This window comes from Aulonocara sp. 'chitande type north' Nkhata Bay, linkage group LG2, assembly GCF_057382095.1.
Source record: "Aulonocara sp. 'chitande type north' Nkhata Bay isolate Kocher_YH1m ecotype deep benthic linkage group LG2, A_spYH_male_GT1.1, whole genome shotgun sequence".
Classification (NCBI taxonomy): domain Eukaryota; kingdom Metazoa; phylum Chordata; class Actinopteri; order Cichliformes; family Cichlidae; genus Aulonocara; species Aulonocara sp. 'chitande type north' Nkhata Bay.
Genome location: NC_141345.1, coordinates 744,455 through 758,740, shown reverse-complemented (window position 1 = coordinate 758,740; position 14,286 = coordinate 744,455). Strand labels below are relative to the sequence as shown.

The following is a 14,286-nucleotide window of genomic DNA, read 5'->3' as shown; positions in this document are numbered from 1 at the left end:
CATTACCAGGAACAGGTACAATAGCAAGTCCAAGACACACACATGAAGGAGCTATTTTTGAGGTGAGCTCATTTGCCCAAACATAAGATTCATAGCACTTAAAGCACAGTTAAAAAGCACCACCAAAACTGGGCCTTAAGAACCAGGATTATAGGACGCTCTAGTGATGAAAGGACAACCAATGAAAGATGAAATAAATGCCTGACAGCAGGAGTAGCATGAAGGGCTACAGTGAAAGAGTTCATTATAATACAAAGACTGTCTCACTAGTTTAAATCAGTCAGCCAATAACCTACTCTCATTCTTTTATATTGCAGGTGAGTCCATCTCACCTGCACGGCATCGCAGACCATGGCCCGCCACAATAATAAAGCGTTTTCGATTTAATTATAAATTTTGTCCTAATTATCTCCTGGGTTTGAACTATTTAATAATAAAAAAGGAAACATCACAAAAACAAAAAAAAACTCAAGGTCATTAAATGACGCATCCACCTTATTTATTGAAAATATTGATATCGTTATAGGCGATACTGGCCTGTATTTACTTGGTATAGGATCAATACAAAAATATGCAGTATCGCACACCATTGATTTAAGGCCACAGTGGTCCTAGAATAAACCAGTACTGCCAAATAGAAATTACTGCAGATAGTAATGAGAACCGGTGATTCTAAACTGGCCACAGGTGTGAATGTGAACTTAAATAGCTGTCGATTTCTCTCTTGGTTAGCTCTGTGATAGACTTATGACCTGCCCAGGGTGCACCCTGCCTCTAGCCCTATGAGCTATAGATAGGCTTTAAATGGCCCCCACCCCTCAACAACCTTAAACTGGATAAGCAGTTAAGAAAATTAATGGATGGGTGGATTTTCTCTGTAACAGCCATTTAAAGTATTTACATTCTGTATGTTTATTTTCCTTGGTAGCAGAATAGCTTGCTATTCCCCCACTGGGTTCAAATCACCTTCACACTCACAGGGGATTCATTTGAAACAACGCATGCATGTAATCAGCATTTTAGTTTGTAATTTAACTTGTGGCTATCAGCCTCACTGTTTACTGTTCACTTTCCCAGCTGTGTCAGAGCTCTACTAAGATAACAGTAATTCTAACAAAATATTTCCTGCTGCAGCTGCATCACATTAAAAGCAGTCAACAGGAAGACTGAGTTGGCTCTTATTTTGATAGTGACAGAAATCACACTGTGATATAAATGGAATATTAAGATCCACCATGTGTTATTATCAAACAAAATTGTTCTCTTTAAATTTTCCATATGGATCATTTTAGAGAAACATGAAGGAGCAGTGATTGAACTGCACACTTCCAAATCCTCACCATGGTAACAAACTCCTTAGTGTGCCTCACGGCCATGTGCTAAACTTTTCACGCAGTGTGCAGAGCGAAATCAGATTGCAGCTGCAATTGCAGTATCTTATTTGAGACAGAGTGACAGAAGTCTGTTACAGCAAGCACTAAAAACCTGTATTCCTCTAAATGACGTCTCAGGTCCCTGAGATTGCATCAGGTCTTGGATAGAAACCATTTAGTTCCCTGATAACAATCTCTCTCCTCCAGCAACATGAACGACCCCGTCTTTAATCAATGCTTTCCCTCAGAGGAGCTTCAGCCCAAAAGGAGTGACTCTTCTTCCTTTCACTTATCCAAAGATTCACAAAAACACTGCACTGAAACACTTGTGTGAATAACAAAAATATACCACACTCATCCTTAAAAATATCAAAATTACACGTGTCTGCTACTCTGGATCAACTATAATTATCAATAAACCCTAATCCTTCTTTGTGATGCTGCATGTACTCACATCTTTGCCAAAGCTCTTATTTTCAATATTCTTATTATAAATTACTGTTACTGGAAGCAGTAGCATTCATATGCTTGCCAGACAAGTTTTCTTTTCAACTGTGTGTACTTAAGTCTTTTTTTCCATTTTGCCAGTTGTATACTTTAGAATTCTTCGTCCCTGCTATGCAGTTAGAGAAAAAAACAAACAAACAAATTGATCCTATAATGCAAGGGCTGCTGTGTGAAGGGAACAAATCCTAAACAAAAGATTATATTTGAATGCATGAAAGAGGCTTTTTGTTATTCATGGCTTGAATTCCTGATTCAGTTGAGCATCCGTGTCAGTTTGATCTAAGGGCTAGATGCAACAAAAATGACTGGCACAGCTACAAAAGTATCCTAGCACTGATGTTTGTTTAGCTCTGTGTCAATGTGAACTGCTATCCTTTTGAGAAGCCGTAACTTTGGTCTTGGATGAAAATGTGTTATCAAGTGAAATGTGAGATTAAGGCGTTTGGGGTTTAAAGATACCTTAAGTAACTTATGACACTAAAAGAATTATATAGCCCAAGTCACATGAGAGCTGTCTGGATAAAGTGTGCCAATCGCCATAGGCTAAGTGTGGAGACATTTTGGAAGTATTTTATGTCCAAAGAGTCAGTTCTAAGAGTTATCTCGCTCACATTGCACACTGTCTGTTGCTTAAATACCAAGATCAGAGATTTTAAATGTATCTGTCAGCACGCTAAAATTCTGTGAATGTATTTACTGAATATTTAACACTAAACACATGAAAATATTATTTGCGAGTTTTTGAAGTTTTGCAAAAAGCTACAAATGTCAACCTCATAGAGTCATTATGTCAGCCAAGTACAAATAAAGGAAGATTTTAAATATCAAGAGTTTTACTTTGCAGTTACATAAAGGTTTTAAAAAAAGACAAAGATGCATTGGGGTGTTGAGGCTGAGAAGCAATTCCTGCTCTCCAGCCTGTATGTTCACATTTCACCTTTACTGTTAAAGACGGGCTATCCCTTGTCGAGACCGACTGCATGAACAGGCCAGTTATTGTCCCCCCATGAAAAACAGAGCGACTTGATAAAGTAGTTGATCAACTGAACAATAAGCATTGCTGTTAGTAGATCCAGTAGATACATTTAAACAGATTTTATATGTAATGAATAAATGTGAATACCACATGACTAAGAAGTAGAAGTGAAAAATGAAATGAGAGGTGGAATCTAAATCCATTACTCATTTAGATTGTCTCATCTTTAAAATGCTGTTCCTCCAGGAATGCAGATTTCTAACTGTGCTTGGTTATATTCTTCCATTTTTTTCCTCCCTTGTTTGCTGTGAAGTACTTTCTATCCTTCTTTTGAGACAAGAGTTGTAAACTACACGATCATCATCATCGAATCATCATCATTACCTTTCTAAATCTTGATGATCACTGCTCGATGGTTAACAGGTGCTGTAACTCTACAGCCACAATCAAGAATCTAGAGTTTGCTCTGGTCTTTTATGGAGGATTTCATCAGTGTGATACTGTAGTCCTACTTTAGCAGTCTTCTTATTTAATGGTTTAAAGATGGCAGGAGGAGACCAGCATACACGCAGTCTGCTTGGCTACTACTGACACAAGAAAGATTTTTGCCAAATCCAGTCTTCCAGCAAATAGAGTTGTCTTCAAATTTGATCTTAAAAAACAAAAGCCTGTGGCCCGGCTGGGCTCCTTCCGGGGGGTGGGATGCCCTCAGGCCTCTGGCCTCTGAGCCTGAAGCTCGGTCCTCTCTGGCACAGCTGGCTGCCGGCAGAGCCCACGGGCACGCCACTGCAACCCCCTCTGGCCTCTGCTCCGTAGCTGCGGGGTGACCTCTCCTTTGGGGCTCTACTCAGCTCTTCCCAGGAGGGTGGCACGGTTCCCCCCCCCTTTGGTGGTCCTCCTCGGGTCCTTGTACTCTGAGGCCTCTGGATATCTGGGGCCTGGATCTCCTCCATACCTGCTTCATACCCTGGAGGACGGGGCTGTGGCCCCCCCACACTCCCTAGCAGATCGTTACATGGAGAAACCTTTGGAATGCAAGCATGCTGATCCACACAGGTATGCACACAGGTGTACACACGGGTGTTCACAGAGGCGGACTACAGCTTTCTTGGCTGCTGCCTCAAAGCACATTGTGCGCTGTCTATCTTGCGTGCTGCACAATATCGTTTATTATTTAGTATCTACTGATATCTACTGCTAGCTAGTTTATTGTGATGGTGCTGTTTTTTTTTATTATGTTGCTCTTTGCTGTTTGCTTTCTCTTCTGTTTTTTTTCTCCATACAGGTGATCCAGGTGTTTTGTTTGTTTTTGTTTTTTTGTTTTTCCTCTCTTCCCCCCCTTCTCACCGTCTCTTCTCCCCTCTGTTTTTCTTTCTCTCCCTCTCTTTCTTTCATTCTTTCTCCCTGTCCTATCCCCCAGTCATGTCTGTCCTGTTTGTAGCAACCGAAAATAAAATAAATTCATAATTATAATAAAGGTCAATCAAATGGACCAATATGGCAAGGCCATGATGATCCACTTGGTAAAATAAATCCGCTTGGCATCTTTCTTGGCCTTAAGACAACAATTCTGATGGCTAAAGATCCAAACGGGACACAAAAAAAAAAAAAACCCACACACAATACAAACAGTTGTTATTGTTACTGAAGTGACACAGAAGGAACCTAGTCCACAAAAATCCTCACCTGCTATTCCTCATTTAGTTTCTACAGTGTATCTGAATCATCAGGCTTGTATCAACAGCAGACTGAAGTGGTCTAGAAGCCCTGGGCCAGGTGCCAACATGCAAACCAGTGCAACACCTCCCATCTGCTGAAACATACACACAACCACAACTACTAATCCACAGCATGGTATGTTCTTATTAAACCATAAGAAGGACTACAAAACACTTGGCTGGGATTGGCTCGTTGTCCTGGTACCTAATTAAGTTACCTGGAAATAATGCCAGTCATTTTGGTGAGCCCAACAAGGATCAGGTCTTAATGAAGGAAACAACACAGCTCCTGGATGACTGAGGTCACTCCATGACAAATGAGTAATGCAGACAAATGTTCTCCTTCTTTACTTTCATTGTTCTCAGTTTTTTAAAGTTATACACATACTGTAATAGAGACAATAGTTTTACCATGTGACGTGATTATTTGATTTTAAAAAGTCTCTCTGAAGTCACAACTGGTCTAAAACGTTCACTTGGGTGTGTGAAAAAGTTTTTGTGAAGGCCGAAGTAGAAATCCATTAACACCTTGTATCTGCTTTAATGCCGAGATGGTCTGAGGAGCCATCGTGTACTTTGTCAATATAGCATTTTTTCTGTTTGTTGGAGAAAAAGTAAACATGCAAGCAGATATTGAATTGTTTTAAATTGTGTGATAGTGAAAGATATTATTGGGGTTTTTACAATAAATGCTTAGAGTACTTATTCATACTTCCTTTGCTGCAGAGCCTATATATTCCAGTCATAACCCAAGAGGCAGCTTGGAGCATTTACATGGAAGGAGGAGATGCAACTTGTTACTTTTAATGAGAGAGGAAATTATGAAATGCTTTCTTTTGATATGCAGAGCAGTTTCCATCAGACTGAGTTGGAAACATTTACATTTAATACATTTTCCCAGATGTGAGAAAAATAAACTATTATTTTTCTCTCATCTGCGATTATTTAGTGGCAAGACTTGAGGAGCGAAGGTGGGTGTGTGCCAATTTGTGTGTCACTGTGAAGCCTTGTCAGGGTTCAGTCTCAATGTCACACAACAAAGACTGCTTTATCTCCACTTGGAAATGGTGACATTATGAGTGTGTCGACTATTGGTATGTAATGGCTGCAATTAACTTATCAGAACATCGTCCTTTGCTTGCAGAGGGCGAGAGCGTGACGCATCAGGTTTTTCTCCCAGTGTGAAAGTGTTGGCTGTCTGCAGCACTGAAGAAGAAACCAAGGCATACAAATGATGAGGCTTCTCAAATACAGAGGGCATACTACAAGATGGCTGGCAATTTTTTCTCTGTTACATAAACAAACACCAGCCTTGAAAGCTTCATTATGAATCATCTTCTCACTGTCAGGGCAACTTGATTATTTTTTTGCAGATTAAACACCTGGTCTAGAAGTGTTCATAGAGCAACATTTACAATATGTTTAATGCATGTGGTGGAGAAAAGAGCGGTACAACTCACTCTAAATTTTAAACAGCAATTAACTCCCTGTTTCATGTTGCATTATTTTATTATGTAAAAACAAATAAAAATGTTCTAAAGCTTTATTTTGATGGCATCAAACCAAATGAGAAGTTTGGTTAGTTTTGATCAGCATTTGCTGATTGCTTTCTTTTTATGAGGAGGACATGTGAGACACCAAAAGCATGGAGAGGTGGGTATCAAATCGACAAGGCACAAAGTAACTGTTGATGAAGGTTTAAAAGGAGTCCTTGTCACACAGTAGAATCAGAAACTATGAGATCAGGGCTGGAGAATTTTGAATCTGAACCCCCGTTAACTTCACTGCTCACTTCACTGTTTTCTCTCCTACAATTGAACAGAAAAATAACAGCTACACATTGCACAAGGCTAACCAGAACTTCTTGGATGGGTTGCCATTCGTCTATCAAGATTTCTAGTCTGGTCCTCGTCCTCAGCGCCTCACAATCCTAACAAGATACAGAGCAGCCTGAGCAAGTTACACGATGCAAAAAAGTTGTCCTTTGGAGCCGGCGCATTTCATTCATTTTCTTTTTTATAAGAGGTTTTTCTGTGTGGAGTTGCATGTGTGTATTTTCTCCTGGTCGTGTTTCCAGAGTCCAAAGATATGAATATTAGATTAATTAGTGATTTCAACTTGGCCGTCTTTTTTGTAGTGGTTTTAAGAAAAAAGTAAAAATAATCCTCTTAACAATTCCCTTCTTTTAATTTATCTTACATAACTTGCATGCTCTTTTGTGTTTTCAAATTTTATTTTATTTTTTTGTTTTTAAAAAGAATGTAATGAACAACTTCAAATCCTCCTCCCTTTCTGGAAAGGGCGAGCCTAGCACCAATCTCACATCAACCTGCACATCAACCTGTTTCTTTAAAGTAGTCTCCAGTGTATCCTGGAGCGTGACATCACGCTGTTAAATAACTCTGACAAGACAGGTCACTATTGCTTTAACAAACTCACATCTGTTCAGTTCCTTGTTAAATTTTCATGTAGCTGTGCCACATAAATTTTCACACTAAGTATGATTTTCCCACATGTCACCATAAACCAAAGCATCGTCTAAATGGGATACACAGCCTGTCAAACTAGCCGAAGGCTTCATAAGGCTTTGAAATGTTGCAGGAAATCAGTAATAAAAGCTGAGATTTCTTCAGTCCTGGCCGTTACTGACATCTGCCAATATCCCTTTAAAGGTCTAGTCTCATGACAAATCTTTCACTTCCAACCCAATCAATGAAGTATTTCATGTGTAGCACTGCACAATCAGGTTCAGTGACAGCATTAACCTTTCTAAAGTCAGTACAGAATCTGTCAGAACCATCAGCCTTATCTGCCAGCAGACACGGAGAAGCACAAATAGAGCTTGCTTGTTCAGCTTTCCCATTTTCCAAATGTATTTAGCTTCTTTTCCCATCCCTTTGCACTTTTCCATAGGCATCCCATGAAAATGCTGGCTTAATGGCTTGAGCAGCCCCCACATTTATGTCATGCTCAATTAGTGTGGTGTGTGTAGTGTGTTAAGAGAGATGAGTGTTATTGAAACAGCTTCACAAGGTCTGACTGCTGAACATCTGACAGAAAACCCAACTGGTTGTTTAAATGTGTTAGATACTCAGAATTTTTTTTAATTTGCCTGTTAGAATGGGTCCAGATGGAAATTTTAAGTAATCAGCAGACAAAGCTCCCACTGTGACAAATGTTCCTAAAGTTTCCAACTTAGGAGTTTCCTAGCCCACCAATCACTGTTTACTTCAGAGTGAGGTGGCAGCATGATAGGACTTTAATAGTTTACTTCATACGACTGAACTTTCTTCCTCCTTTCTAGAGTATCAAATGAGATACGGCTTTTAAAGTCTGCTAAACCCAGTCTGAAAAGGTGAGTTTGTCAAAAGCAACAAAACTTGATCTTCTGATTCAAAATGTGTGCTTCAGCTTTCCTATCAACAGGCTGTGTGTTTCTTGGTAAACTGACAGTTTGCATCTTAGCAGTGGAGCAGGCAACAGGCAATATAAGATGGCACAACATTCTTTAATTCATCACCTAACTCAGTTAGCTATCCCCATACTGTGTGCCCAAATACTGCTTCATTAGCACTGATGTTTGTGCTTTCTTGTTCCCTCATTGCAAGTATAACATAGACTTTAAAGTCTCGTCCAAATGTTGTAGGGCTCCTTGAGGCTACTTGACACCTGGTGTTTAAGCCTCAAGCTGTTTTATCATTCGTGTGAAATTGAGAGCTGTGAAATTGCCCTCTTGGTCAGTTTGGACCACAAAAAGTTGACATGAAGGAGTGCAAGTGAAATGCTCCAGAATAATGAGAACTTTTACATATTACAGTCATCATATAGTAATTCCTAGCATTGATGTTTGGTAATGGACCCACACAATACAAGATTAGACATTCAAATGGAGTGAAAGCATGATGGATTGAAATTTCTCAGTCCTACACTTTGCATGTGTCATAGCAGTTGAGGATGCTGGCCAAGACATTCATTTGATTCCTAAGGTTCTTGTGAGGGTTGACCAAAATAAAAGATTTATGAACTCTCTTTCCAAACCTTCCAAAGCTAAATCATTACCCAGAAGGACAGGTGTTGGGGACAGGTACCGCCTCTCTTCAAATCAGATTGGAATAGAGATTGAAAGTATCAAAGGACATCCACAGAGGAACCAAACCTATGCCAAGCACAGAAGATTTAAGTTGAAGTGCAGGCTGAGAAAGGTAAAACACTCCACAATAAAGCACTAAGTGGTACTTTTTCCCTTCCATCTAAAGATACAAAACCATCTAAAAAGCGCATGAGTTACATGAACAGAATTGAATAGTGTGCTCTTTAAAGAAAGAAGGTTAGTTTTATCAGATAAGTCTCAGCTTTTTACTGTTGGCATAAGCCCAGCTGACCACACACAGGGGGAGTCTGTACATTTGGAGGGAGGCCTGCTTATTGGACAGTTCTTTCTAGTGTCCCTCGTTTTGACAAGAGTAGCAGACTTTGTTTGGACCTGGAACATCTCTCACAGCACTATGAGAAGCCTCATGAGACACACCTGGCCTAAATCTAGAATTTTCAAAACATACTCATCGACCATAAGAGCAACAGGCTTATAATGCTACTGATATTAATAAGAATAAGGCGTCTTAACCTTCTGCTCATTAATCTAAGTAGCAAGGTGAGAAGGCAGAGTGCTAGTAAACTCTTCAAAGGCAGTAAGGTCACATAAACCATCATATTTCTGTTTCAGAAGACGTGCACCACTGTATAAATTGATGCATACATGCAAAAAAGAAAAAACTGGATCAACACTAAGGACAGAGCTAAATGCTAGGACCAGAAAACTGCACACATTGGAAAATCAAGGTTTCATGAATAAACCAGTGTCATACTGAAAGAGTGACAAATGAATGTGGGTCTTTTTTTATCAAATTTCATGGCTCAAGCCTCCCCTGACATTAAACCACAGAAACCACTAGATTGTGTTCTTCTCCCAACAGTCGGGGGCTCATCTGTTTTTCCCTCATTTCTCAATTCCAGTTTTAACTGTTCCACTATTGCACTCAACTTTCCCAATGCTGCCTCATCCATCAGCCATTCGTGGTCTTATTCAAACTGTAACACTTCTTAACTCTTATTTTATCCTTCCCTTTCTCCTTCTCAAATAACAAAGACCCATTAAATAATTTTTAAAACAATGTCACTGGAGCCAGGATTGCTAGCTTTTTGTTTAGTTATGTTGATACTTACACACCTCAAAAATACTCCTTAAGTCGGCCTTTTTGGGGAAATTTTTTCAGTTTTTTAACCAGTTCAAGTCTACTGCTGAATTAACCAAACCAGCATTTGTAACCTAAGCCAACGTTTTGAGAGACAATCTTTTCAGATGCACAAAGATCAAAGCATTTCTATGGTTAGTATCCATATTTGGCAGTTACCGTAGACTATGTGGCTAGAAAGAATGAAGGAGGATCAATCCAGAAGAAGAACACAAGGCAATGTGAGGAACCAAACACACAATTATTCTCCATAACCTGAAGCGTTTTGGTTTAAACCCCCAATTTATGCACCCCCTTGTCGTCATGTGCACACTGGCAGCTGGTATTGATGCATGTCTAAATTTCCTGTATTAGGGAAGACAGAATGTTTCAGCCAATACTCCAAGCTGCTCCCAATTCTTCAACCCCATGGACAACTCAAAAAATAACAAAGAGGCCTGAAAACAACAAAATAACTGTTGGGGGATACAAAAATGCTCTAGTCAGACAGCAATAAGTAAATAAAGATACCCAGTTACAACCACCCAAACACATCTCACTCCCCCCAAAAAAGAAAGAAAGAAAAATCTTCACTCTGGGTCTCCCAAACCTTATTTTGCAGGTATAAACGTTTAAGGCTTTTCTAGATTTTATCAGTGGAGGTGCCCTTACCTCCTATGGTTAGCTAATTCAGGATGTAACTAAGAAGTTAGAGCCACACAGTAATAATTTTCACAAAGTCAATAATTCAAAGAAAGCTGAACAAAAAAAATGGTGCTAACCTATGAGCTACATCTGGATATACTAGAGATAACTACAATATAATGCAACCAAAGCAAATGTAATCTGTTGGTTGTCTGAATGACAGCCTTCTGAAGGCTTCCAGGAAGGTGAAGTAATTTCCTTTATTAGGACCTAAAAAGGAGGACCCAAAAAAGCAGGCCCAACAACCAGTACTAACATAAGCCTAAGGCAATCACAGAATGCCAAGCTACTGCTGATGAGTGGACCACCACTGTTTGAGAAATGGGCTGTGCGATATCCTGAAATGAGAGGACAGGGCCGAGTAAGAGCATCTTCTCTGGAAGTCATAAGAAAATATTTATAGAATACTAGCTGGATGACTTCATGCTGTTATTAAGTGTTAACACTGTCAGGTCTGATGTTGTGGCAAGACCATAACACCTGGCAGCTGTGGTTGTCACTCAAGAGTCATAACAGGATATGCGAGGGGCCATGAATTCCAGTACAATGATTGATGGGCACTTTTACTGATGAGACGCAAATTCAAATTCAAATTTTATTCAAATTTTATTTGTCACGTACAGTCATACACAGTACGATATGTAGTGAAATGCTTGGACAACTGCTCGTGACCTAAAGAAAACAAAAAAGGAAAAGGCTATGAATAAGAAAGGAAATAAATATGAAAAATTAAAAAGGGTAAATTTAACTAGGAAGGAATAAAATATAAATTAAGGTTAAAAATGAAATAACTGTACAACACAAATTAGAATGAAGGGTAAATTTAACTGGGAAGAATAAGATAAAATATATGAATTAAAGTTGAAAATAAAATAACTGTACAACAAAATACACAATATAGAACTATATAAGAATGTATGAAGAAATCTAAATAAATATATGCACAATAACAGCAGCGTGATTTAAGTAATGAAGTGAAAACAATGTCCAGAAAGTCCAGTGTGTGTGTAAGAACCATATGTGTGGGTCAGTACTGTGTGGTGGTGTGATTGAGAGACCGTATCGCCTGCGGGAAGAAGCTCCTCCTCAGTCTCTCTGTGTTGGTCTTCAGGGAGCGGAATCGCTTTCCTGACCTCAACAGAGAGAACAGTCTGTTGTTGGGATGGCTGAGGTCCTTCACCATCTTCCTGGCCTTGGTCCGGCACCGCCTGCTGTAGATTGAGTGCAGGTCAGGGAGCTCGGAGCGGATGGTGCGCTCAGCTGACCGCACAACCCTCTGTAGAGCTCGTCTGTCCTGCATGGTGCTGTTCCCGAACCAGGTTAAGATGTTTCCCGCCAGGATGCTCTCTATGGTGCACGAGTAAAAGTTCCTGAGCACCTTGGAGGGCAGTTGGAAGTCTCTCAAGCGTCTGAGGTGGTAGAGACGCTGTCGGGCCTTTTTCACCACGGTGTTGATGTGACAGGACCATGACAGGTCCTGCGTGATGTGAACTCCGAGGTATTTGAAGCTGTCCACTCTCTCCACTGGGCACTCGTTGATGACGGGGGTCTGGTAGTTCCTCTCCTTAATAGCTCTGTGTCGTCTGTGTTCCTCAGACTCTCAGCATGCCTCCAGTCCTTGAGACCTGTCTGGCACTGTTTAGTGCAGCAGAAGCAGCCACACTGACAGGACGTCATACATGAATCTTAAGATAGGGCTGTTCAGCCGATCGCCTTCACCTGCCTTGTCATAAACGGGTGGAACATTTTCAGTGGCATGATGTGATTCAAGATGTATAGAAATCCTGCAGGTTTATTCTACTTTTTAATTACATGGGTCTTGACACACTCTACTGGTGATATAAAACAATAATCTAGTCTCTTTCAGCTGTGCATCATTTAAATGTGTATCGTTACAAAATGCCATTTTATCCCCATTTGATTTGCATCTCCTCAGTAACTGAGTAATCGGTATCTTCACAGATGCTCCAACCTCTTTGAGAAGTCTGCACTGGGAAATTATCATTCACCTAGAGACAACATTATGATGACAAAAAGTGAAATGTGGGTCAGTGTGACCAGATGTTAAGCTATTAGAGTAGAGTCTGGAGCAAAGGACTCTGTCAATCATGCAGGACCCATAGGTGGAAACCATTCATCTGCAGTATCTCAGTTACATGAGTTTTTGAGTTCCTTTGTGATTCACTGTTTAAAGCTTCAAATGACAGGTCACAAAGGGATCAGACAAACCAAAAGGCCTTTAGTCAGCACAGACTTAAGCATAAAGATGCAACAAGGCTGGAAATGTCCACTGCTAAACAACAAACTTCTTCTTTAACTAGCGCATGTGTTAAAACAGAGCTGTTTACACAGCTAGACTATGGACAGAGTTGAATTGTAAAGGACGTGTGAAAGTCATTCCTCAAGTATCTAAAACCTGGCAGCTATTTGTCATCTTCAGAGCTGTCAATCATGCTTAACAACACTGTTAGTGATACTTGTGATTTACAGTCAGATGCTGAAATCTTTCAAAATACTAGGAGTACAGTCAAGATAGGATGACAGCAAAGCCTCAGCATTTTCCTCTCCTCATTAGCATGTCACAGGAGTGATTCATAACATACCATGCAGCCTTGCATGGTTCTAAAAGCTTTGACTGCTAATCAACCAGGTAGTTATTTAAACATTACTGTGCATTTTAATTGGGCGTGCTTTGGGATTTCAGTATCATTTCATGCTTTTGATTTGATCGACTCTGACTGTGTGTAATATGAAATTATATTTAAGTAAATTTTTCTTCAGATCCTCAACACTGTTTTGTGTTTTTTCTACAGATTTATCCTCGAATGTTTCCTGCAAACAGGAACACTGAGTGACTGAAGCAGCTATCTCTTATTCTAACAAAAAACCCATTAGGCATTTCTGTCACAGTTTATAGAACAAAAGCACTTTGTATGAGATGATTACAATTTTCTTTTCCAGTCACTTCAATTTAACTTCCAGTGGCAATAAACCATAACAATGTCCTAATTAATTTCAGCTCTGAAATTCATAGTTAGTCAAACAGACTGTCGGGATTATAGCTTGCAGGGCCAAACATGACTGAGGCTGAAGTATAATTGAAAAAGTGGCTTCATTAACTGTGTTTGCTGTATTTCTGCAAAGGCAACAAAAAATAATTCTAAATTTATGCAGGATTCATTGCTAGAAAACTGACAACATAAATAAAATCTCTCAGATTGTATTAATTCAGCATCGAGCTGCTTTACTTTCTTTTGCAAAATCTGCCCTGTACCACATGACTCTATGTGAGTCTGCTTTCACTTAATCACAGTCGCAGCTCATGAGTTATTTTTTATGCCAAACTGAATCAAAGCACTAAATCAGCTGGTGGCAGTAATCATACATGAAGGTTGCATTATTCATTAGACTCTCATGTTTCTATGAAGACAAAAAAAATTAGAAAATGTGGGAAAAATCTTTCCAGAATCAACCTCCCACCTGTCCAAGATTAAATAGAACTGAGACGCTGCTTTGTGGTTTCAGCGTATTTCAGTCTAATTTATAGTTTAGTCGTGAAGTCTATGGAACTATGTAACAGACGTCTCAGCCAACAGTGACAACCAGAGATTAAGTTATGACAGTTGTCTTTTCTGAATAGGTCGAGTGCACGTTGAAAGGACCCACATCATACATGCATTTCCAATATGAAAGGAGTTTCAGTGGAACACTGATGGAAGAGAAGACAAAAGAAACTGAATTAGCAGTTGGGAACAAAGAGAAATGAAGACTTCTCT

General features: G+C 39.6%; 1 protein-coding gene across 3 annotated transcripts in view; it reads right to left on the bottom strand.

The window, feature by feature from the left end:
- gfra4b (GDNF family receptor alpha 4b) overlaps positions 1–14,286 on the bottom strand; it is a 54,598-nt gene that overhangs the window by 23,366 nt on the left and 16,946 nt on the right. Inside the window, exon 1 of one of the 3 annotated variants that reach the window (XM_086300831.1) lies at positions 4,543–4,837. The exons of the other annotated variants lie outside the window; for them this stretch is intronic. The gene's annotated coding sequence lies outside the window, so the exon portion shown is untranslated. Of the gene's footprint in view, positions 1–4,542; positions 4,838–14,286 lie in introns of those variants that run through there. 3 annotated transcript variants of the gene reach the window in all.